The sequence below is a fragment of the Marmota monax genome, unplaced genomic scaffold, assembly GCF_021218885.2.
Source record: "Marmota monax isolate L192 unplaced genomic scaffold, Marmota_monax_Labrador192_F-V1.1 WCK01_AAM20220418_F8-fsc00028, whole genome shotgun sequence".
NCBI classification, from domain to species: Eukaryota; Metazoa; Chordata; class Mammalia; order Rodentia; family Sciuridae; genus Marmota; species Marmota monax.
The window spans coordinates 6,649,811-6,676,669 of NW_026694779.1; the positions used below are offsets into that span (position 1 = coordinate 6,649,811).

At 36.2% G+C, this 26,859-nt stretch overlaps 1 long non-coding RNA gene across 1 annotated transcript in view; it reads right to left on the reverse strand.

Moving 5' to 3' along the window:
• LOC131423439 (uncharacterized) overlaps positions 1–26,423 on the reverse strand; it is an 89,938-nt gene extending 63,515 nt beyond the window's left edge. Inside the window, exon 1 of the long non-coding RNA XR_009225032.1 lies at positions 26,255–26,423. This is a non-coding gene — a long non-coding RNA (uncharacterized LOC131423439). The remainder of the gene's footprint in view (positions 1–26,254) is intronic.
• Between the last annotated feature and the right edge of the window lie 436 nt (positions 26,424–26,859).

Here is a 26,859-nt window from a genome sequence, read left to right on the forward strand (position 1 = left end):
TCTTTATTTTAAAAAGGACACTACTTCTTGGACAGCGAGCAGCCTTTGGATGTAACAAGATAAAACAACTCAGGGCCACTGTGCATGCATAAACATCTCATCTCTGGAATACTATATTGGAGAAATAAGTTTCTACCTTGTTTAAGCTTCTGATTTTGGAATGTCTTGGTTAAAGCAGAATAGTAGCATACAACACAGTAGTTGCTGCTGTGGTTAATTTTAAAAACTTTTTCTTTCTTTCTTTCTTTCTGTTTTTTTAGTCATAGATGGACACATACCTTTATTTATTTATTTATCTATCTATTTATTTATTTATTTATTTTTATGTGGCTGAGGGTTGAACCTAGTGCCCCACACGTGCTAGGCAAGTGTTCTATCACTGAGCCATAACACCAGCTCCCCCAAACCCTGGTTAATTATTATTGCTCCTCTTTCATACTCAGATGGCTTGCATTGGACAACAAATGACATGACACACTAGTTCTAAACACACAAGAAGTATTATTATATCTTGCATTTATTCTTCCACCTCTAGAAATAGTTTGCCCCAATATGCATTATTATTCAACTGTTGTTAAAATAAAGTATTCTCACCTTTGAAAAACCTGAAGGGCAGAGACCAGTGCCTTTTAATGTTTTGAAAGTGAAACAGGACAAATTCTACAAAGCCTTTGAAGATAAAGGCACAGGATGAAAAGGCAGCTCAGCACAACCCATATTCTTGAAAAACATGGCTTTTAGAACTGTATTGTCATTGTGGAGTTGCAGTGGCTTTCAACTTGAAGATTACCAATAGCTCCACAGGGATGGCAATATCATAGTCAAGGGTTAGCCAGAAAGAAAAAGGAATGAGACCCACTCTGGTCTGCAAGGAAGGTTGGCTTTTAAGTATCAGATCTATTTTGAGAACTGAAGTAAATAATTCTTAGCATTTTAAATTTTCTTGAAGATCTTGAGCAGAAGGCAAATATCCTGTAATGCAAGCCTACAAATCAGAACTGGGAACTAAATGTTGGAAGATTGGGAAGTGTACTCCTGTCCTTGCTTGGGAACATCAGGCAAGACTACCATGTTCCTGCCTTTCCAGCAAGCACCATCTCACCACCATCTGCCCATGAGGACTAATTAATGTCATCGTGATTTACATTCTTACTTGGGGCCATCTCTAGAAATCTCATAGAATCCCTGGGATTCACTTCCAGTTTGTTCCTGTACATCTTCTGCTTCCTTATGATGCCAGTCTCCTAATCCCAAAACCTTTCTCAGAGTGTTCCAGAAGCAAGGGTCAGCTATGAAGAGAAGCTCTTACATTCTCAGCTTCTCTTCTGAATATTATGTTTGCCTTCTTGCTCTGAGGTCTGATTTTCCTTTGAGGACTCCACTTGTGTCTCTCAGTCAGTGACTTTTTAGCCACCTGTACATCCCTGTTTCAACCTGGTGGTACACAGGAATCCTCCCTGTTCTTGCTAATGCATTCCTGTTGCTCCCTTTTCCCAAATACCTCTCCAGCATGGGAAGCTTTAGCCATTAGACTTCACCCACCATTTTCCATACTACTTTTGGTCATGCTACATTAAAATTCCTCAGAGATTTTAACATCTGATTTACTGTTACTCTTTAAAGTTTCTTCTTTCAGTGAATGATTCTTCTAATTCTTTGACCTCTCCGTTTTTTTCAACTCTTTCTCCAGAGATGTTGTCTTTCTCATGCATGCTGACTCACCTTCACTAATGTTTCTTGGACATTAAAATCAGTTAAATGCATTCTCCTTTACATCAATATAAATTTAGCCTCAACAACTAATACCTGTCCTTTAAATTCCCTTCCTCTCCTGGGCCCAGTCCAACATTTCTTCAATTACAACTCTAATCCTTTGAGCCTACCACTTTATACTCTTCCTCACTCTCCTAACGTCCTTTCTTCTCCTGTAATGAGCTTAGTTACATTCTATGATTAATCACTATATAATACTTCTTTGCATAAATGTTCAATTTTTCATGCCTGTAATCCCAGTGGCTCAGTAAGCTAAGGCAGAAAAATCACAAGTTCAAAGTCAGCCTCAGCAACTTAGTGAGACTCTGTCTCTCAATAAAAAATATAAAAAGGGCTGGGGATGTGGTTCAGTGGTTATGCGCCCCGGGTTCAATCCCTGGTAAGAGAAATTAAAAAATAATAATAATTGCTGAATTTTCTTCTCCTTCACTCCATTGGCCATTCTTAACCTGGATACCTTCAATCCTGGTTAAACCATATTTTTCACTTATTCAGCCCAGAGAAATGTGTTGAGGAAAACACATAATATACTAAATGGTCTTACCTATTCATGATCACCGTAGCTTGTAGTGCAAAGTACCATACCCTATGTGGCTTATAAACAATCAAAAATTTGTTCTAGAAGTTAGTAAGTCCTAAATCAAAGTACATTCAGTATCTGGTGAGGGTTTCCTTCTGGGTTTATGGACAGTTCCTTTCTGCTGTGTCCTCACAGGGTGGAGGGGTTAGCCAGCTCACAGGGGTCCCTACTAATTCCTCTCATGAATATTCTACCATCATGACCCGATCTCCCAACTCTCTCACCTCTTACTACCTTCCACCTTAGAGTAAAGATTTTAACATGTGAAATCTGGGGGACACAACATTCAGATCAAAGCAACATATGATTGCTTAGAGTTTTCCCAAAGTCAGTACACCATGGCTCCAAAATCCAAACTAAGCCCACTCTCTGATTTTATTTTAAAAACTGTAAGTTGGACTGGAGCACAGCCACACCATTTGTTTATATATGGTTCCTTTGCCATCTTGCAGAATTAAGTTGCTGTGATAGAGACTTGGAGGTCCACAAAGCCTAATGTATTTGCCACCTGACTTTCATAGAAAAAGTTTGCTAATATTTTATCTATTTATTCTCATTCTCCTGTAAAACAATTTCAAATCACCTTTCTCTTCTCAGTTTTCAACAATACTTCAATTTCCACTTTGAAGGGATGCCTGTGCCTCCTATTTTATTTCAAAAAAAGGAAGCAGTAAGCCTAGAAGACCCATATGTTGACACCGTTCCTCTATTTGGCGCTGTGTCAATGTAATAAAAAATTTGATTTCAAATAATAATTTATCTTTTATGACTGCAGATAAACTGGTGTAGTCACATTTGTTCTAAGTGCCTCATCTGCTCAAGAGTGTGACTTGGCCTTGTTACTTTCCCAACTGAATTATCCATTTCTTCATGTGTGTTAGCTCATTCTCATGAGCATACAGATATACCATAAATTCTCCCGCCTTCAAAATCTCTTTCTTTGATTTTTAGCTACTTATCTCCTTTCTAGTTCTCCTTTTCAGTAAAGCTTCTCAAAAGAGTTTCCACCATTTCTATATTCTCTCCTGAATTCATTTCTTTCTTTTTTTAAAAAAAGGGGTCTTTCTTCTTCTTTATACGTATACCTTTATTTTATTTATTTATTTTTATGAGGTGCTGAGGATAGAACCCAGTGTCTTACATGTGCTAGGCAAGTGCCCTATCACTGAGCCAGAATCCCAGCCCTCTCCTGAATTTATTTCAATCACATTTTTGTCTCTGTGACTCAAATGAAATTTCTCTTCTCGAGGTCACTAAAGGCATCCATCTTGCTAAATTTAATGGTCAACTTTCACTTTTTTTCTTTCATAACATATCTATTTAACAAAGTAAATCTCTCCATTATTCCATTTTCAATAAATAAACTTCTAAGATATTATATTCTCTGCTGATTTTCTTCCTACTGTACTGGCTTACCCTTTGCTCTTTCTCTCTCTCTCTGACCTCTAAACTTTAGGGTGCCTCTGGTTTACTTCATAGAGCTGTATGCTTTCTCTGTGGTCATTCACCAGTCTCATAGCTCTTGGTGACATCTCTAGCAAATATTCCTCTGAGTTTCAGAGTCATATAGCCTATTTACAGATTTCTTTAAAAGTTGTACATCTAAAAATCAAACTCCTGATATTCCTCTTCCACCAAAACATTGTCCTACCAGAAAACCTGCTCATCCCCAGAATGGCTACACCTCCCATCTGGTTCCTTTGGCCAATGTTTGATATCTGAATCACTTATTTCTCATTTCTGCTTATCTTGAAAGCTATGGGTTCCCCGTGATTTGGCTCCCAACACCTCTCTGTTTCATCCTTAACTACTCTTCTTCTTGCCTCGTCTGTTCCAGGTGGACTGTTCTTGGTTTGAATGTCTAGACATGTTTTCACTTCAGGGCCACTGTGTTTACTCCTCTTTCCTGATACTTCTTAACTGCCCTCTCTGCTTTATTTTTGTTTTGAGTATACAATACTGACTCATATTGTTCTCATATTGTTGTTAGTTGATTAAATTATTCATTCCTTTCCCTCTATTCATTACAATGTAAATTCCATGAAACAGGAAACATTTTTTTTTCAGGGCAGTATCCCACCTGCAAGAGCCCTTGGCTTACAGTCGATTTTTCATACTCATTTCTTGACTGAAAAATGAATCTCCATTCTTTAAAGACTGCAGAAGTAATCAGGCATATAAAAATGCAGAAGGAAAGAGAAGAATCAGGTTTTCTCACAGACATTTTCTCTTATTTGACCCTGAAATGCTAGTAAATACAATTAGTCACAAGGTTGTATGTGTGTATTTATTAATTTATAGTCTGTTTAATAAAGTATAAGTTATCAGTTCTGAAAGCTTTGTTAAGGGACCTGAAGTGGAAAATTGGCTGCCTTGCATATTTTCCTTCTTGTGAACTGTGTTTGAGAAAAATCTCTTATGATTATACTAAATATGTTCCACTGGGTTGATTTGTTGAGTTGGTTAACAGACTGGTTTGCAGTCTTTTTTTTTTCTTCCCCATTTACCAGTTTTAACCCAATAGATTTATAAGCTGTAAAATGTTTCATTTTTTTTCTCCGAGTAAAATGAATTATCAAGCACATGGCTACTTGGGATGTTCAGGATCATTGTCCAAAAATAAATAAATAAATAAGTAAAATAATAATAATAATGCACAGGAAGCCCTCTAGCACAGGAAAGGGTGTCAAATGATGCAAAGTAACATTTGTCAATATGTAGTATAAAGGTGCTCACAGAAATGATCTAATCATCTTTGAATACAAATTTTGGTGGGTAGACAGAAGATATAACCTGAGACTTTATTACATTACCATTTTAGTTCAATTAATTGATTTACTTATTGAATTCTCAATACTTCCAAATACTTATTGTGCTTCTACCAGGTACCTTGTACTGCCATATGGCACTGGGGATATGGTAATAAACACAAAGTTATAAGTTCACCATTATCATGTGGTTTAAATTCTGTTAGACAAAAATCTAATAAATAAACAAAATGATAAATATCAGGCAGTACTTTGGTTTCAGTATCATTCAAGTGTATACCTCAAAGTTTCATTTGTTGAAAGCCTGTTGATGTGGGAGCTAATGAAATCTTTAAGAGATGTGGCCTAATGGATGGTCTTTAGGTCACTGGGGGTGTGGGCTCAGAAGGGAATATTGGTCTGCTGGAGTGAGTTCTCTCAAGAACAAGCTGGCACAAAATCTGAGCCTGACTGGGCACGGTGGCACATGATCCCAGTGGCTCAGGATGCTGAGGCAGGAGGATAGTGAGTTCAAAGCCAGACTCAGCGAAAGTGAGGCAATAAGCAACACAGTGAGACCCTATCTCTAAATAAAATGCAAAATAGGGCTGGAGATGTTTCTCAATGGCTGAGTGCCCCTGATTCCAATTCCTGGAAACCAAAAAAAAAAAAAAAAAAAAAAAAACCCAAAACACCACCTGAGCCTGATCCCTGAATTTCTCTATAGCTTCTGTTTCAGGATGTGATGTCTTCCTCCCACCACTGCCTACCACCATGAGGTGCCACAGCTTACACAATCATTGGGACCCTCCGCATCTAAAACTGTAAGCTTGATCAACCTTTTCTTTCTTTATAAAGAAAACTTTTATAAACATTTATAAAAACCCTTATGAAACTTTGTAAACTTTTATAAAGAAAACCTTTATAAATAAAAAAAGTTCCTGCCTCAAATATTTCATTATAATCATGAAAATCAGACTAATATAGTGATTTCAGAGATGCTCTGCATAAATATAGTGAGGTGATTGATCAGAGTGCTTCTATAGACAGATCAGTAAAGGCTCTTGAAGATGAGTTAAAATAAGAAGTTGAGATCTGAAAGGCAGGAAATTCACCATAGGAGGAAATAGGGAAGGACTTAGGTAGGAATGAATAAACACTGTATATGCCATACAGTTGTATACATTTACGGCCAAGTAGCAGAGTACTTAGTTTGCATTTGATTATTCCATAAAGACAAAGTTTGCTGAATATATATTAATAAAACTAATGGACAATTATTATAGAAATGTGAACAATAGAGGAAGATAAAAAATAGTTAAACAAAAATAATATGAATTCCAACCACCAAAAGAAAAGCTATTACATTCTATGCACATGTATTTTTATTCTTATTTTTAATGTGGTGAATACACTTCATGATATGCATTTTGTAAGAGAAATACTCCCATAAACCAGATTCCGATTCTAATGTTCATTATTATGACAGACTTAGCAGACTTAGTAATTCTGAAATTGTGGCAGAACTATTAACTCACATTCTAGAATCATGGCTATTATTTTCCAATTCTGATTTAATTTTATTTTTGTGTATACTAAACTTTAACTTATGAATAAATAATGATAGAAATAAGAGATTTCTTTAGCATTCCTATGCTCTTCATCTAATACTCGTACAACCAGAAATGAATTTCACTAGTTGCTGATTTATCCTTCCTGCATTTCCTTTTGTATAAATAAGCATATGTAATTTTTAATTTGGTCCTTCTTACACATCAGGGAGTTTGCTACATAAACTTTTTTCAACATATAATTTTCACTTTCTAATATATCCTATAAATCATTTCACATCAAATCATAGAGATCTTTTGCATTTTTTAAACAGCTGAACAGTAGTCCATGGAGATATGCAATGATTTATTCAGTGAGTCTCCTACGAGAGAGTATTGTAAATGTCTCCATTAGTTTTCAATTTAAAAATAACACCTCAACAAGCTGAACCATCAATGCATATTTTGGTTTGTATTTCTGGAGATTTACCTTCAAGATAAATTCCTGGAAAATAGATTTCTGGGTTGAAGTTTAGAAACACAGAGTTTGGTTTTCTTTCATGTGTTAGCAATGTATTATATTTCTTTTCCCTATTATGTACCTTCTGAAATGCTGCCAATCCCATAGGCTTCTCAGTGTCAGTTTAATTTGTATTTTACTTATGAAGCTAAGCATATTTTCATGTTTAAGAAAAATTATACATTTTTCAGTGATTTTCTGCTAGTATATGTGTTTTTCAACTTTTAATATTTTCTGTTATTTTTTTCTCAGTTTTGAGAGTTACTTCTGTTTAGGCATATTAACACTACTTGTGATTTAATTTGTAAATATTTTCTCCCAGATTATCTATTGTCTTCTGAATTAGTTTTCTACTTACTTTTGTAAGAAGCAGATTTTTGTTTTGTTTAGAAATTATGAAGAAATGTACATCAAAAATAGAACTGGTTACTTATTAATATGCCTGCCTAAACTAAGGGAAAAAAGCTCAATTTTTATTGTAGGGGCTCAAGACTGCAAAGTTACAAAGGTCTGGTAAGAAGTTTTGAAAGAATTCCTGCACGATTCAAATTTTATATAAAAGGTGATCTTTGAGGTACCTATGGAACATACCATGTAAATGAACTTTGTGCAATTAAAGGATATTCTGGATTAAAGAATCCTACATCTACTTACAATCCCAAATGGAGCAACAGTTTATGATGATTTGTTATATGGAAAAATGGGAAGAGCCACTTGCTAAGATGTGATAGATCTGAAGTTAACTCCAGCTTTACCAAAAGGGCTGACATGAGCAGCTCATTCATCTTTAATGCCACACCTCTGTCTTCTGTAACAAAGGGTTGATAATTCCTGCCTTTCACTGCCCAAGAATGTTAAATACAAGAGGATGAAATACAAGGTTTAGTTCAAAGCTTTAAACACAGTTATCAATTACTACAATATATTTTTACTAAGGTATTACATATGAATACATGTAGAAAAAGTAAAACATTCTACACAAGTTTAAGTAAGATATAGCTTCCCTATTTTTCACATCCATATATAACACAAGGTTAAGAAAGTAAATGCAGTCATTACCAAAGTTTTCTAAATATTATGTTCATCCACTTGAAATTTTCTTTTTTCCATCAAAATTTCAAAAAGTAGGGCTGGGGATGAGGCTCAAGCGGTAGCGCGCTCGCCTGGCATGCGTGCGGCCCGGGTTCGACCCTCAGCACCACATAAAAACAAAGATGTTGTGTCCGCCAAAAACTAAAAATATTTATTAAAAATTCTCTCTCTCTCTCTCTTAAAAAAATTTTCAAAAAGTGATTTTGGGATCATGTTTGAAGTCACTGGACACTACATTAGGACTAGGAGTGGTTTTAACATATCTAACATGGTTCTACCCCTCACAGATTTTCCTCTGTCAGGGAAAATCAAGTTGTTTAAACTATTTCGTGATTGTTCTCCCTCTATCTTCAATGGAAATTCTTTAGCAAAGGATTAAATCAGTTGCTGATACTGATTGGCTAATTAGAATGCATTTAACCCAGTGCAAAACATCTGGTCAATTTGATTGACTCCATTATTCAAGCTGCCAATTGTATTTTAAAGAAAACTAATTCCCACAGTTGGATTGTTAGAGTCTCAAATTTTTCAACGGCACTTTCGGGGAGCATCTACAGTAGACCTAGCACTGGCATACATATGCAAGTCCAAATTATCCAGAGAGAAACAGTACCCCAAATCTGTGTACCTTGATGTACAGCAAAGCCACCAGGGACAAGCAAATCAGTTGCTAAAAATTGTTGCCTCTTATCTGACTGCTCATGGTCTGGGTAGGACCATGGGAAAGAGAGCAATCTAAAGAACAGGATTTCTTCATAATTGTTTTAATTCCAGGCCAACTCACACAGAGCACCAGAATAATGAGCCTCCTCTTTTACCCAGTCTATCATTTATCTAGCAGAGGGTTTCTGACTAGTGACTAGGGAACAATGCAGATAGATACACAATTGCATGGTGCATTAAGCAAACCAATATGACCAGTATCAGCTGGAGAGGTGTCCCAGATATGTCCAAATGCATGCCAGAAATTATCACCAAATAACTCTATTTCTTTGTTATTGTGTATTTTTAAAAACTGAAGTGGAGCAAATTATATGCCATGCTTGTATGATTAGTCAAAATGAACCCCAAAATTATATGAAATTATAATTTAGCAAAGGATTAAATCAGTTGTTGATACTGCTTGGCTAATTAGAATGCATTTTCTAACGCAAAATTATATACAATTATATATAATATTATATACAATTATATACAATTGTAATACACAAATAAAATTTTTAAAAATTAAACCTTAAACTTGAGAGTACAAACATGTTGCTATCAATTTCACATTTGATCATTTTACTCACAAGAACTAATAGTAAGAGATGTCAGTAATATGTATCAAAGGTTTCTATGATCCATCTCATCATGTAATTTGATTTTATAGATGATGATATGAACCCCTAGAGGTGCTAAGTATCTGGTCCAAGGCCAGAGAGTTATTAGCTGTTAGAAATAGACTCAAGCCCATACTGTAAAATGCCAGAGCACATATAGTTAACGGCTATATAGGTTCATGAAAACAGAAATCTGGAAACAACATATGATATATCAAGAAGTAGTATGAGGGGCTGGGGATGTGGCTCAAGTGGTAGCGTGCTCTCCTGGCATGCTTGCGGCCCAGGTTCGATCCTCAGCACCACATACAAACAAAGATGTTGTGTCCGCTGAAAACTAAAAAATAAATATTGAAAATTCTCTCTCTCTCTCTCTCTCTCTCTCTCTCTCTCTCAAAAAAAAAAAAGTAGTATGACTGCAGTCATGAATGAATTTCTTTATAGTTGCAATTATAAACTGTTGTCAGTTATCAAATGAAATTGCTAACTTTTCCCTACTATTTCATTACTATCCTTAATTATGATAGGCTCTTTACACATGATTCCATTGGCCAGGCCAGATCATAATTTGTTCACCTATCGATTTCTCCTAAATCTTAAGCTCCTGAAAGATAGAGATATTTGTGTTTTTTTTCTTGTATCTCCAGTAACTGGCCCAGTCTTAGAAGCATAGTCAGAGGCAGAGCCTTAGATATTGAATATGTTTTATAACTTCTACACAGGAGAACACACAAGATGACCTTTGATTATCTCCCAACTTCGTGACTAATTAACATAGGTGTTTACTAGAAAACTCAGTGCTCCTGATAGCTATTTAAACACTAAGTTTATAATAGTTTATTAAAACACTAAGTCTTGCTGGAGTAATACAGTTCAGGTTTAAAGGAAAAATTAGGAGTAAGTTTTAATATACCTGCAAAATGACCAGTCTTCAGAATGATAAAGAGCTGTTCCTATACATTGATAGGGCTCTGTGTTGGCAAAATTAAATATCAATATTAAAATCCCAATGATAGTATTAGTGCTTCAGGTAAAGAGTGGGTCTCTCAATGTTCAAATGCCATGGGGTCCTTGACAGCAATGATTGAGTAAAACATGGCAAATGAGCCCTTTACATGGTATGCATTTTTTAAAAAAAAAGAAGAAAAAGAAAAAGAAAAAAAATAAACAAAAATATGAAAAACAAAACTATAGACAAAACCAAAAATGTGGCTACTAGATTTTGTAAACCATTTGCTTTAGTTCCTCCTACTTAAAATTGGGGATATGAAAGCAACTTTATAAGATTTTTGTTAGGATCAAATGAATTAGGCCATGTTAAATACTTAAAACCATGTGTAGCACACATTACTCTACATAATTTATTTAACTTCATGTAATTTACTTATTTCAAAAAGTATGAGAGTTACTTCCCCTACATTTGCTTTGGAAATACATAAAGACTACTAGTATAACTAGCGACATTTTTGCCTCAAAATGTGTTCTCCAAATATAGTGTTATGTCTGACTTCAATGAAGGAGGAGGCTGAGGAATCTACTGTCTAGAGGCAGTGTTCCTATTTATGTTAAGTTATCCAAACCTCAAGCTATTCTCAAAAAATGGAGCTAGAGAAATTTCCAAACTTATTTGGATTACCATAGCTTGTCATAGGCCGAGTTCAGACCAAATACAGGTCTCACTGATTCAGAAAAACTGATTCAGAGTGATGCTTTCCATTCTGAGGGTTGGAGAGATTTGGGGACACTGGAAATATTTTAAGAGTTTCCTTAATTTACATGTGCAGAAAGTACAGTCTATAAAAAGAAGTGTTGCTATGCATCCTACAGATATGAAGTAGAACTTTAGCATGCTGCTAAGAATGAAAACAAATTTAATATTTTAATAAACTTATAGTCTCTTGTTATTAGTGTCTCAGCCAACAGATGATAACAAGGAAATGATCATTGTGCCGGGAATCCATGGAATTTGTCACTTTAACCCTTTAAAGCTCTGATGTAGATCTTCCCCTAAGACATGGAAGGGGATGACCGAACCAAGGGAGAAGTCATGGTACATATTAAACAGGGGACTTACAATGGGTCTAGAGGAAAAGTGAATCCCAGTACAGCTATCATCTGACACCATGAATTTTTATTTTATTGAATGAATGAACAAAAGAATTAATACAGATAAACACACACACACAAACACACACACACACACACACACACACACACACCAAAGAACCATATGCTTGTAGTCCATGGGGCCAATCTAAGAATAGGAGCACTCATTAATAAGGGAACTATAATTTCTCTTGTTCTTCCCTGAATGTCTGGAATGGCTTTGCTTATAAATGTCAATTGCAAGGATGTTTGAATTGGTCTTGCTTTATGAAAACCTTTGGATGATTAAGTGAGTTTGGCCAATGCTACACTCTGCAATGACCATTTGGAGATTTATCAGGCACACAAGCAAATCACAGGCCCTGAGAAAGCTACAGTAATAAAACTCAGAAATTCCCTAGTCTGTTGGATTACAGAAGCCATAATATCTTTTAGCCTCTTGCAGAACTAGGTGCTTAAGGAAAATCCCTTGGGAAATAATCTTCTACCTTATTCTTACTCATCAAAGTGTCAATTCAGGTAAATAATAAATGTTTTTATCTTATTCAAAATATAAAAGGACAGTGGAGGCTTTTCCTCAAAGGAAAAGCATGATTTCTGAAATTGGCCTTCGAATCCCAAAAAGTACAAAGTCATGACCCCTGCCTCTTGTAACAAGAGCTCAGGAAAATACAAGGAGCAGCATTTCTCTTACCAACTGCTCTTTCCATGAGTGTCCAGTTTCATGCCAAATTCAGCTTCCCCGGGGGGAAGATGTCTCTGGGTATTATTAGCAGGTGTCACAGCTAAGTCAACTCCGAGGTTGCTAGAGGGCAAATAATAACTTTATAGTTAGTGGAAGCAAACAAACAAAATAGCCATTCCTGGGAAAGTCTATTGCTCAGTACAGTCACTAATAGTGCCACAAGCTTCCTATATGAGACCTCTCTTCTGACAGGTGTCATTCTTGGAAAACCTGCAGCTGGTGCTACTGAATGGGAATATAGAGCCTTTGAGGCCTTGTCATTATCTTCTGGAATGGTGGAGTACAAGAAGCTCTTTCTGGAGGGAGATCAGAGTTCCTCCTTCCAAATCTCTTTCAGAAAATATATCCAGGAATTTAGCCTGATCCCAGGATTTGCTAGAAACATAAGAGGCTGAAAGAAAGCCAGAATTGATATTCTCTGGTCTTACTACAAACCATCAAACTTTTGCTCATTGGAAATCATACGGTGGGAAATGTACCAGGTCCTTTTGGGCAGAAAATGAGGAGTGTATAGGCTTGCTCCTTTGCCCTTTGGTGACCTTACACACTGTTTTGATAAGAAAAAATAGATGCACTTTATAAATTATCATGCAAAGTGATTCATCATTAGCATGAGATAGAATGGAATGGGTTTCAATGCTGGAGGAGCACAGTATAGGTGCAGAGAATGGATTTAAGCCAAAATTGGGAGGAAGCCATATGCCAGCCAGTTCAGGAGAAGAGGGATGAGTCTGGCAGAAGAAAAATTAGAGGGAAGGTTTAATATGAAAATGGATATTGGAGGCTGAGTTAAACAAAATGCTAAAAAGAGTACAATATAAGCATTAGTATTTCTTAAAGAAAGAAGAAAGCCAGCCTCAGGTACCTAATATACACCCTCTTCTAAAAATATAATCTCAGTGTTTTCACTCATTCCCAACTGAGACAGGGTATATTAAGGATCCTTTTCCCAGGTTCCATCCCATCTTGATTGGCAGAGCTGATCTTCTTTTTCTGAAGATTGCCCAACATCCCAGGAAGCATGTGTAGAGATCTAAGTTTGACCTATAGTAACCTAAAAAGGGAAAGCACATTTAATATCACGGGTTGGTCAATACACCGCCAGGGTAGTTTCCTGCTCAGAAGGGGCAAGCCACTGGAGAAGAAGAAAGTCTGAAATAATTAGTAAAGAAATAAGAGACAGAGACAGAAATTAGATTTAAAGGGGAAATGGAGCACCTGATAGGTCTTCCAGTCCACAAAGGAGCTGGAACTGAACAACTAGAAAATGGCTCTGGTTCTTTATTTAAGGGAGAGTACATCAAAGGCAGGGATAAGGTTTCACAGGGAGGAGTCTTGCTGCAAACAGGTTGATTGGCATCTTGGCAAGCCACCCCCATCTCTGAGAGGCTGTGTGGCTGCACAGCTCCATTGGGTCACCCCATCTCCAGGGCAGTGCTGAACCTGACAGAGCTAAGAAGGAAGTCACATGTAGTAGGGGGTCTCAAACCAGCAGGAGTGCTGCTGGGAGTTCACAGATACCAGACTTTCCTACCCAATGGCTTCCATGTGTATTTGGTTCATGCACAGTTCACAGATAGCTCCCAGCAGTTTAAGACCCTTTACATATTACTTGTATCTTGGGCATCTAATGTAAAACCTGGGAATGAGCATTTGGTATGTGTGCAGTAGACATCGGGGCAGGACACAGGAATCTGGTAATATGGCTCAGTGGTTAAGCACCCCTGGATTCAATCCCTGGTACAAAAAGAAAGAAAGAAAGAAAGAAAGAAAGAAAGGGAGAATATATTAAGTCATTCATATAATTTCTTGACTATATAATTTCCACAGCACTTGCTTTGTGTCATGTGCCCATTCTTGTACCAAAGATAAGAGACCTATATCATGTTCTACTCAGGCACTGAAGGGTGGAAAAATCTCACCTCTCCCTTGAAGCATTTGACCTAAAACTATAAAAAAGCTGCTTCTTAACAATAAAAGGAAAACTTGATGAATGTCAACAGGAAATTAGTAAACAGATGTTTAAATGGGCGGAAGTAATAGCCCTGCACTACGTTTTCATTTGTGCCTAGTCTTACAATCACTCTTCCTTCTATAGATACTGAACTAAGAACAATAAAATCCTTCCAAACACCACATTGACATCTCCCATCCACTGCCCCACGACAAATCACTCAGTCATACTTTAGACAGTAATTGAAGATGCTAAAAAGAAACATGGTAGAAGTTTATGTTCATCAGATCGACTGACCAAGAATCAAATTGCTTTGGACTCAAGATTCTGAGCTGTGTTTAAGCTGCAACTCAACCATGTTGAGTCTTCTTAGGGAGAGCAATTGAGGGCCCTTACGTTGAGCATATTAAATCCCCTGTTGACTTCATGCTTTGCTATCCCAGGTGTCTTGCCTTCCTTTGATCCTGAAGGTCTCAAGATGAAAGGCTATGCCTTTTATCACTGAGTAGTCATGTGAGTAGAGTAAATACCTTTCATCACTGATCCTCCCATACTTAGAATACTGTTTATCAGAGAAGAAGCCCTTATGGGTAGTTTTTGAGTGAGTTTATAATACAAGACTTGATTTAGGAATTTCAATCATTTGGCAGGGTACATGTGGTTTCAGGAGGAGAGAGATGATAAGAAATGATTAGTTTTAAGTCTGTGTTTTTACATCTCAGAATTTCTTATCACAATTTTTTAAAAAAATTTGTGTCTTGATTGAACTGTATATTGATCCACAAAGCAAGCTGATAAACATGTTCTCTGGTCTCTGGAAATTTTGAAGCTATTGTAGGCAAAACTGGCTGAAAACAGGGAAACAAGTAATTATAGAGACCAATGGCAGAAATTTGTGTTGTTCACAAGCCCTGAGTGAATGTAAATATGATAAAGGATGACAGGTAGCAAGGACATTAGGCTGTGGCAATGGAAATATAAATTATACGTCTAAGCAGGGTAGGTTTGGATAAAATTCAAAATCGTAGCTCACATGAAAGTGTCAATTCATTTAAAGAAAGTAAAATAGCATGAAACCTTTCCAGTTAACCAAAGCAGGGACAGACAAGTTAATTGTTAAACATTTTCCTGATACTGAAAAAAAGCAAGAAAAATAAAGCAAAGACAGTCCAGAGCCCTACTGGCCAACTAAAGGTACTTGGGATCCTTCTAATAAGAGAGCAGCTTCTGTCTGTTTCAGGGTTACTGGAAATCTGGACTCGCTTTTCACAGACAGCAGAGGGGAAGACAGGGATGATCTACAACTTCATCAAATAACTGAAAAGTGTGAATAGGACAAATTCTCCAAGGTGGAACTACTTGAAATTCAAAACCATAAAGAGTATCTGTGACCTATAATCCTGTCATGAGGCCTGTTAAGAATCACAAGCAGTGCTTGTCAAGAAAGGGAATCCCACTATGTCTTCCACACTGGGCTTTTGTCCTGGGTGGGGTCATTTTAAACTAATACATATCTATTTGCTCAAAATACATTTGCTGGTAATCTACTAATTATGAAACTCCTTGCTAGGATTGCAGATTTGGAGGCAAAACTTAACCTCATCTTCTGGTTGCATGAGTGCCAGTGTATCTTATGTTAGAGTATTCTTCAGATAACAATGATAAACTCTGGGCAAAATATCAAATGTAACTCGAAGAGTGAACAACAGTAGACATAAACTAGAAAGCATTTAATACTTCCAAAGAGTGAAGTCCACTGGAAGAGCTCCATCTCTATGGGGTCATTCTCCTATAGCATCCTCTTAGTGCTTAGTGAAGAGCACTTTAATCCCACGCAAAAATAAATGGTCTAATACACCATTTCAAATAGCATGATTATGTGTAGCGAGTTAAATGAAACAAGCTGGTCAAAACACCCACAGTTTTTACATGCCTACTCCTATAAAATAATGAGCTATAATCATATAATGAAAAAATGATAATATGCTAGAAAAATACAGTCTTAATTTAATTTGATTATCAGAGGATGAAATGTGGCTGCCTAACTAAAAACTGATAAGAAGAAATCCTTAAAGGACAGAATCACAGTGGTGCAAAGCCCATGTTCCAACTATAATGTCAAATTCTAGGTAGAACCTTGAACTGTTCAAAGGTGGGGGATACTCCCAAGTGCTCCATGGGAAATACCAGATGAAAAACTGAATAAACAGATTTCAGCTGCTATCAACCACCACAGGAAGCAAGTATAGTTTGTGTTCTGCTAACTTGTACTGTTTTGGTAAACACCTCTTAGACTTTCTTATAATAAAATACAAAATAAAGGTTAATTAGGTGATTGGTAACTTAAATTCCTGAAAATAAATATGCACATACACCCACACAACATTCCTGTTACCACCACCATCACACAGAGCAGAACAATATAATTCAGAGTCTCTCCAACACACCAAACATCCAGTACACAATCAAAATTACTAAGCAGGTAAAGAAGCAGAAAATGAAACCCACTGAGAACAAAAGTCATTCAAAATGGACCTTGGTATTATCCAGATTTTAGAATGATCACTTAAGAACTTAAAGACACTTCTTACAAATGTGCTTCGGGCATTAAAAGAATCATATAAGGAATCCCACTTCATCAAAGAAATGGAAATATAAAAAGAGGGAAATGGAAAGTCTAAGATGAAAAAATACATTATCTACAATGATTAAAAATGGATTTAGAGGCAGAGTGGAGATTAAGAAAGTAACATAGTGAATGTCAAAAAAAAGAGAGATTAGTGAGTAACTGAGAGAAAAGAATGGGGGGGGGGGGGACAGTGAATCCAGGGCTTTGAGGACATTATGAAGAGTCCTAAAATATGGGAGATATCTAAAGCGACAAATAAATGGGGAAAATGGATTTTCAGAAACAATGACAAAAAATTTTTCATATTTATTTGAATATGTCAAGTTGGAAATCTAAGAAGCTTAGTAAAGTTCAAATAAAATAAATATAATGAGAAGTACTCCTTAGTATATAACCATCAAACTGATAAAAACCTAAATCACCCAGTGACTCAGGCTGAAGAAGAATAATCACAACTTCAAAGCCAGCCTCAGCAAGTTAGCAAGCCCCTGAGCAACTTAGTGAAAGTCCTGTCACAAAATAAAAAACAAAAAGGGCTGGGGATGGGGCTCATTGGTTGAGCACCCCTGGGTTCAATCGCTAGTCTATGTGTATATGTACAAAAACATGGAACAAAAAATTTTTGTGAGTTGCCACAAGAGAAAAAAAAATACTTATTACATACAAGTAAACCAATATGAGAGTTAAGTAGCTTCTTATAAATAGTGAAAGAAATAAGACAATGAAACAGAATGTTTTTAATGTAAAACCATCAACCAGGGCTTTCTGTGTAGAAAAAAAAATAATTGAAAAATAGGAACAAAAGCCCAGCACATGGTGCCCACCTGTAATCCCAGAGACTGGGGAGGCTGAAGCAAGAGGATCTCGAATTCAAAGCCAGCCTCAGTGAGACCTGAGGTGGTAAGCAACTCAGTGAGACCCTGTCTCTAAATAAGATACAAAATAGGGCTGGGGAGGTGGCTCAGTAGTCAAGTGTCCTTGAGTTCAACCCCGGTACCAAAAAAAAAAAAAAAAAAAGGAACAAAACAAAACTTTAAGACAAATTCAAGTTAAAAGAACCCATCACCAGCACACTTGTGTGCAATAGACACTAAAGAAAATTCTTCAGGGTAAAGAGGAATGACAGAAAGTGAAACGTAGATATAGGTTAAGAAAAGAAAAAGGAAAGCATCAGAAATGCTAAATAAGGGCTGGGGATGTGGCTCAAGCGGTAACACACTCGCCTGGCATGCGTGGGGCGCTGGGTTGGATCCTCAGCACCACATAAAAATAAAATAAAGATGTTGTGTCCGAAAACTAAGAAATAAATATTTTTAAAAATCCCTCTCTCTCTCTTAAAAAAAAGAAATGCTAAATAAGTATAAATATAGGATGATTTAGCATTCTTTCTTAGAAATTCAAATGATAATAAAAGCAAAAAGTATATATATGTGAGACATCAGGTATGTAAATGTAATATATATGATAAAAATAGCACACAAGATGGGGAATATAAAGAATTAAAATCCACCATTTAATGAGACTCAATCTTGTATTAAATCTAAATGAACAGTAAAATATTACATCATTTCTGATGCTTCCTTTTTTCTTCCCTATATCTATGTTTTATCTTATATCATATTGTAATTACTATTGAGACCACATAATATTCATATGAAAAAAGTGAAACAATTAGTAAAAGGATTATGTAGAATACTGAAAACTAATTAATCAAAAAAAGGAAGAAGAGAAATATGTAAACTAATTACAGACAGAACAAAGAAAACTTATTACTGTTAGACAAAAGCCAATCATAAGTAGAAATGAAATACACATAACCCAAAAGAGATGCCGTTTGTAAGACTAGAAAAAAAAAGTGAGAATGTCATATGTGCTATCTTAACTAATTGCACTTTAAATATGAAGAACTGAATGTCGATAAAAATGAAAAGAAAGAAAGAAGGAAGAAAGGAAGGAAAGAAAGAAAGAAAGGCCCCTTAAAATGAATGCTGGGGGTGGCTGTGTCAAAGTCAGACAAAGCAGACCTCAGCAAAGCTGATTTTTAAACACACATTCTCCTGTAGTGGAGTATTCTGTAAATACTAATGGATGCATTTGGCTGATGGTGCTGTTCCAGTCTTCAACATTCCTTCTACATAATAAGAATATGAGATTGAAGACAATCATTTCAACTATCCAAAATGAAATGAAAAGTATTTAAAAAGCTAACTTGTTCTATACATCTCTGGAATGACACTTGAAAATTCCTGTAATGATGGATTTGTCTGTCTGTCTTTTTAGCTTGCATTAGTTTCTGCTTTGTGTTCTGAAGCTTGGGTGCAGGGTCATTTGGTTTGGTTGCAACTTCTTCCAGTGTTGTTCATTATTTCACCAAATCTGTTGAATGCTGACATCTTCATCTGATATTAATGTAGCCATTTCAGTCTCCCTTTGATAAGTGTTAGCATGTTCTATATTTTTTTTATTGTTTTAATCAGTTAGTTTATTTTTCTTACTAAATATATTGATTATTTTAGTTTTTAATCCACTCTGACGATTTCTGCAGCTTAATTAGAATGGTCACATTAAATTAAAATGTATAATTTAATTGTTGATACACTTTGTTTTAACTCTACCATATTCCTATATGTATTCTTTTTCTAACTTTCCTTTCAATTTCCATTTTCTTTGGAATTTTTATAATTATGATTATATTTTATCTCCATGATTGATTTTTAATTTTTTTTTTTTTGTGTGTGTGTGTGTGTGTGTGAAGGGAATTAAACCTAGGGATGCATGCATGGCAAGCAAGTGCTGTACCACTGAGCTATACTCCTAGCCTTAGGTTATGATCTCTAAGTTGATAGCTTCTTTGTCTGTCTGTCTTTGTTGTTTTCAGGTTTTTTTTTTAATTCAGCATTTTTAAAGTATCAATCCACTTGAGACTGCACAGATTCAGATGAGAATACTTTGCTTGTCTTACAAGTACTCCTCTGTACATAATGTATTCTTGGTCTTCTCTTTAGGATTTGCTGTTTACCAGTGGTTTATAGTACTTGGATTGTTTTGAACTGTTTTTTGTGTTTTACTTAAGGTCCAATGAGCTCTTTGGACCAGTGAGTTTATTATAGTTTTCATCAACTTTGGAAAAAAAAATGTTAGCCATTATTTCTGGAAACCCACTTTTTTTTTTCTTTAATGTTTATTCCGGGACTTCAATTTTGTGTATGTTGGGTCACTGGATATTGGCCCACAGCTCACTGCTACTGCATTTCAAACACTCTGCACCTCATATACATAGTCAGTATTGCTATGTTTTTGCTCTCAATCTTTCATCTGCAGCATCTAATCTACTATTATTTCTTTCAGTGTTCTCTTCATTGCAGATATTTTTTCATAATAGAATTTTCATTCTCATTCTTTTAAAAAATTCTTCATTTTGTTTAATATATGATTTCCTTTTATCTGTGTACATATTTGTAATGTTTATAATAAATTCTCTAAGGACCTTGCCTATTAATTACATGATGTTTATTAGGGATCTATTTCTATTATTTCCCACATATAGGCAGTACTTTATTCTTTTTTTTGTCTGTCTGGATAACTCTGGTTAGATGCCAGATGTAAACTTTTTTGATTTTGGCTGCTGATTATATTCTCTTTCTTCAAAGACTATTGGATATTTTTCTTATACAAACTAAGTGATCTGAAGATTACAATAGCCTCTTGGTATTTGATTATATATTCTGTTGTAGTAGATCCAGAAAAGCTTTTACTCTTTGAAAAATCTAGCTCAGACTACCAAAGATTGTCCCTCCTAGGGAAACTACCTCTTATGGATTAAATTGTGCTCCATAAAAAGAAAAAAAAAGATAGTTTCAAGTTCTAATCCCCTTAGGGTTTAGCAGAAACAGCAAATTAGACTTCACTTCTAATCCAGTGAAGTCATACTGGATTATAGTGGGCCATTAATCCAATAGGACTGATAGACTTATGAGAAAAGGAGAAGAGACACAAGGGAGTTACCATGAGATAATGAAGTGAGAAATCAGGCAGATGTATCCATGAAATGCGGCATCCCACTCCAGGAGAGGTAAGGAAGGATCCTCTCCTAGAGATTGTAAAGGAAATATGGCCCTGGCAACACCTTTAATTCTAACTTCTAGCCTCCAGAAGCATGGGACAAGATGGTTGGACAACGATGTCCAACATGTTGTTTGACAACAACAATTTCTGTTTATTTGTGCCATCTCAATTGTGGCACTTTGTGACAACAGCCCTAGGAAATGAATCTACTGTCATTGTTCTATTCTGTCTGTGTGGACATCAAGAATCATTTTCCCTACTGTTTTCCTAGTGGAGATTCATTATTTAATTTTAATTTCACTTATTGGACTCCCCTGTCTTTTCATCTTGGTTAGCCTAACTAAAATTTGCCAATTTAATCTATTTTTTTCTAGAAACCCACTTTGGGTTCACTGATCTTCTCTACTGTCTTTTCAGTCTCAATTTCTCATGTTTCTGCTCTAATATTTATCTTGATTTAAGTTTCCCGAGTGTCACAGATCATAATGAAGGCAGGAAGAAATGTGTGAATACATAAAATGCTGTGTTTTTCTGTCATATGAGTGAAGATACCATCCCATAATAATCAAGTATTCTGGGTGAGGTTTTATGCATAGTATTCTAATGCTCTGAATACATCCTTCAAGGGAACCAAGAGGTAATGTTCATTTCTCATTCGAAGAAATTACCACACTGAAAACTGGAGGTTAATTTTTATGTCCAAGGTCATGCAACTAGTCAAGAGTAGAAGCAACAGGGGCTGGGGTGTAGCTCAGTGGTAGAGTACTTGCCTGGCATGTGTGAAGCAGTGGATTCGATCATCAGCACTGCATAAAAATAAATAAATAAAATAAAGGTATTGTGTCCATCCACAACTAAAAAATGCATGTTCAGGTCCCTGAATTTGATCTTTAGTGTGCGTGAACTCATACACTCACACACATACACACACACACACACACACACACACACAGTAGAAGAAAGAGAAAACAGAATTTCTTTGCATATGAAATTGATTCTTCAGTACTTCCTAGGAAATACACTATGGAATATTACTATTTTCTTTGTGTAGACAAAGTACCAAGGTGACTACCCAGATACCAATCATGTTTACTATAGCAGAAGCCAAAAACATGTGCCATATGCAGATGCTGCAAAAATTGAATGAGCATTTGAAAACCTATAGGTAAGATCCACAGAATAATCCCTTTATGTATAGTGAAGATATAGAAATTCTTGGTGGGATAGCTGGTAAGTGAGGAGAGATTTTCGAGGATATAGATAGAGGGACAAATTATAATTCCTCCTTCTTAGGGAGATCACTAATCACTTTGTATGTCAGACCTTTTCATGTCACACACACAGTGCAATTGTGTAAATAATTATACAATTCCTATTCTAAAATAATGATTCTGCAAATAATGAGGCTGAAATAGACAGCATTATAAATAATATCACATAAATGGAACAATTGTTACATTCTAATTAAACCCAATAATTAGATTCTACTTAGGCAGTGGAAAATTTACCATGTATTCATTAGTCAAAAAATCATCTGATATGTATTACTTATTGCTAATAATGCAATCGTGCCACTGTGATTGTTGTAGGATTAATTTGTTCTTCTGTATAGCTCTACAGCAATGACCATTAGCACTGCTTTTTCAGACACATAAATTAAAGAGACTCATACAGAAATGAAAAAACTCACTGCCCTTTCCCTTTGTATAAATTTTATATTTGGCTTTGGACCTGTTTTACTCCCGGGCTCTCCAATATATCTGTGATTGTCTATTTCCTGGGACCACTTCGGATACCAGTTTCTGTAATCAGGGTCCAATCAAGGCAGAGACCACAATCCAATTATTTTAACATGCAGATATAAGTAAGGATGTACCTGCTACTAAATAACTGAGACAGGAAAAAAAAAGAAGCAATGAAATATTTTGGCAGTCACAACTGCAGGAACCAACTATCACCCAGAGACCTGGGCAAACAAGAAAGAGTTTGGACATTTAATTTCTTAGAATTTTATAGCAGAGGTCTCTGGAGCTCCAACTCTCCAACCCAGACTGCTGAGCAAAAGGCACCACTCAGCTTGTATTGACTTCTCTGAGCTGAAAAGATGAGTCCCATCAGGTTGCAGCCCAGACCCTGAGGATGGGACTCTAGTTCATGCAGAGAGATGCAGGAGAAAGCTGAATCTGCAAATTTGTAAGAAACATGATTTGGATTTGACCTGCTGCTGGGAAAATAAACTTACCCACTACTGGAGTGGAGGAGCAAGGCTAGAGTGAGGCAGGGAGGAGAAGCAAGGTTGACAGGAGTGTGCTGCAGGGGGTAGGGAACAGACACAGATGCTGTTGGAAGTGAGCAAGAAGCAGACAAGAAATTAAAAGAGCCCTTCTTTTTCTTTCCCTCTTGGACATCTTCTAAGGCACCCCAAAAGCCATGACCTTACAGGAAAGGCAGAAACGTGGTTTTCAAACTTCCAACCTAGGCATCATAAAGCCGAGAGCAGGAGAAAGCATTTGGAGCTGCAGGGCTGTAGCTTAATAACTTGCACACCCTCCTTGACATTTTCATTTTCCACTTGATCGAGAAGACCTTAAAGGCAGCGACATTTCTTATTCATTCCTACTTCCTAAGTATCTAGCCTGGTGTCAAATTCAAAGTGGCACTCAATTTTTTTTCTTCCATTAAAAAAAAAAGAAAGATTAAAACATGCATTATGAGAAAGAGACAGAGACAGGAAGGCAGAGACAAGAGAAGAAGTCTGTACTATATGCTATACTCTTGATTTCAGTGATTAAATAGTGAATAACAACAAAAAAAAGACCCTGCTTTTCTGAAGCTGCTATACTCATAGGTACTAGATGAAGAGACACTGGATATGGCCCATTTCTCCTATCCAGAATATTTTCCTCATGGGCCACGTTGCCCTGGCTTCCTGCCACCTCTTTGTGTCTTCTTGCCTCTTTGCTGGCTTCACTGTCTACCTCTACTCTAGACGGTTGTATTCCCCTAGTACCAGTCCTTATGTGTCTGCTCTTTCCCTTCTCTGATCCACCCCCACTCAGATCTCATTAATTCCTAGATTGGATAGTAATGCATATTGTCCTAACTCAAATCCTTTGATTGCCTGCAAGAAATGTTCATTAGCATAGTCTCTGGTAACATCAAGCTCAACATACATAATAAAAGCTCATCTTGTCTCCTTTAGAGAGCCCTCATACATAGAATGGGTAAACTTGGGGGTCAAACGATTCCAATTGATATGATTTTGTATATGTGCATGTCTGTCTAACTATATATATGTATGTTTATATATATGAACAAATGCATTTTCTACTATGAGATGTGACCCCCAAATACTCAAAAATCTAGACTAGATGAGCTCCAAATTCTAAGAACTTAAAAATGTTTTAAAATTCCTTAATCTCACAGAAAGATAAACAAATATAGGTAAAATTATCTTACATGTTGGGTTTGTAAGCTTTCTGTTAATATAACAAATACTTAAGATAATCAGCTTATAAAGAGAAAAGGTTTATTTGGCTCATAGTTACAGTGATTCCAGTTCATGATTGTCAGGCCACCCACTAGGCCTCACCTCGTAAGTTTTTCACTACTTCTCAACAGCACCAGGGTAGGGAACGTGTCTTTAACATATGGGCCTTTGCAAGACATTCCAGATACAAATTATAGCACTGTATTATGTATTTATGTATGATTTGCACATTGTTGCTATGGCTCAATTTATTGCTTCCTAAAGAACCTTTTATCCTACAAAACTGGACAGCACAATAGCAAGAATTATAAGAAAAATAAAAAAAATTAGTGCATATCACTCAAACCCTATATAAATTTGTAACAAGAGCAATCATAATTTGTACTTTGTTGATAACTTGGGTGTCCTAAACAAGGTACTTTGGAGTATTTTTTTATTTGCGGGGGGGGGGGGTACCAGGGAATAAACTCGGGACACCTGACCACTAAGCCACATCTCCAGCCCTATTTTATATTTTTATTTAGAGACTTTTGCTTAGACCATCTTTGACCTCTTGATACTCCTTCCTCAGCCTGCTAGGATTACAGGTATGCACCACCAAACCTGGCAGTTTGCAGTAAGAGAACCAGATGCAGGCATTTTTTTTTTAGTGCCTTTACCTTTCCCTAAAGCCTTTTAGCCCTAAAATAGAACTGAAGCATTTCTATGCAACAGAGAAGCTTGTAATTTTTTCCCTTTATAATGAAGTTTTAAATTCCATTGCGATTATTCTGTCTCTCTTTGCCTAAGAAAACAAATCAAATATGAAAAAAACCTACTTCCATACCAAAGTATCATTACAGCTACCTAGCTACAGAACCAGCTTGTTTTAGCTTAAGTCTATAGTCATGGCATAATTATTAATAGTACCATTTTCTACCTCTGACATATCTGGGTTTGCACAACAAATTATATGGTCATAATAATTATTTTGCTATTTAGCAAACTATTGTAGAAGAGCAGACTGAAACACTTGGATGTTATAATAAGTTAAAAACATTAAGTATATGTTGATAGGACCAATAAGGAAAGTAAATATAAAATGTTTTAGGGCTAGCCTCTATGGAGAAGAGACGTTTAAGATGCACTGGGTGCGAGAATCAGCAGAGAATGTATGGCCAGTGAGCAAGGAAGTGGAGGAAACAGCATATGCAAAGGACCTGTGGTGAGACAGAGACAGGCAGGTTTAAGGAATTGAAAAGAGGCTGGTATGGCTGGAGTACAGAGAAAGAGGAGTGTAGGGTGGCATTCTGAACTTGAGAGGCTTTAGGATAGAATGTGGGAGCCACAAGTAGGTTGGGAAATACAAATTGCAGAGCTTACCAATGAACTAAAATACTGCTGATGGAGAAAAAGGAAACAAGGATGATTTCCAGGTTTCTAAAATAAATCCAGGAAATGACGATTCAATTTTTGTCTCTCTCTATCTCTTGAGATCACTTCTCTGAGGACCTCGGTTACCTTGTCTACTAAGCATAGATAAACCATACCATGTCTAAGCACCCTGCCACTTTTAACATTCTGTACTTCTAAATTGCATCTGTAAGCATTTACTTCATATGGATTGGAGTATATCCCTTCTCACACATTTGTCCCTTCCAAGGAGAAAATAAAACATTTTTTTCTCAACAAGCAAACATACCTTTCTGTAATTTTCTCAGTGTAATTCCTTCAGGTTTCTCTCTGGGGTGATGCATTTCTTCTCCTTCCCCCTTAACTCCAATCTTACTTCTTTCCCCTTTCAGACTTGATAGGGCTCTGCATAGTTGGGAATGAAGATTGTCATAAATATTCCAAAATCAATTGGCCATTTACCCCTGTAAAAAATAACAGAAAGAAAGTGTTAGCTTGCAAACTACAACTCAGCCTAAGGTCACCTCCCACTCATTCTACTGCTGGTTAATCTCCTTGGACTAATTTGATAAAGCACATTTGATTTACTTTGCAGAGACAAGCATTGCTTCTATTGGCACTCAAAGATACCGGAAGAGCTCCCAAAACATAGAGAAATGTGTCCATTCATTTAACAGAAATCTATTCCCTGCAAAAACAAACAAACAAACAAACAACAACAACAAAAAAAAAACATGTTCTTATTTCTCTGGTGTATTCTTGTCTAGTACCTTGAGAATTCACAAAGTAAAACATAAGGGGATGTATTTTTTGTACACATATACATAAACAAGTATATAAATTCCACTGTTTTTCAAGGTTTGATATTAAAGTGCACATATAAAACATACAGTG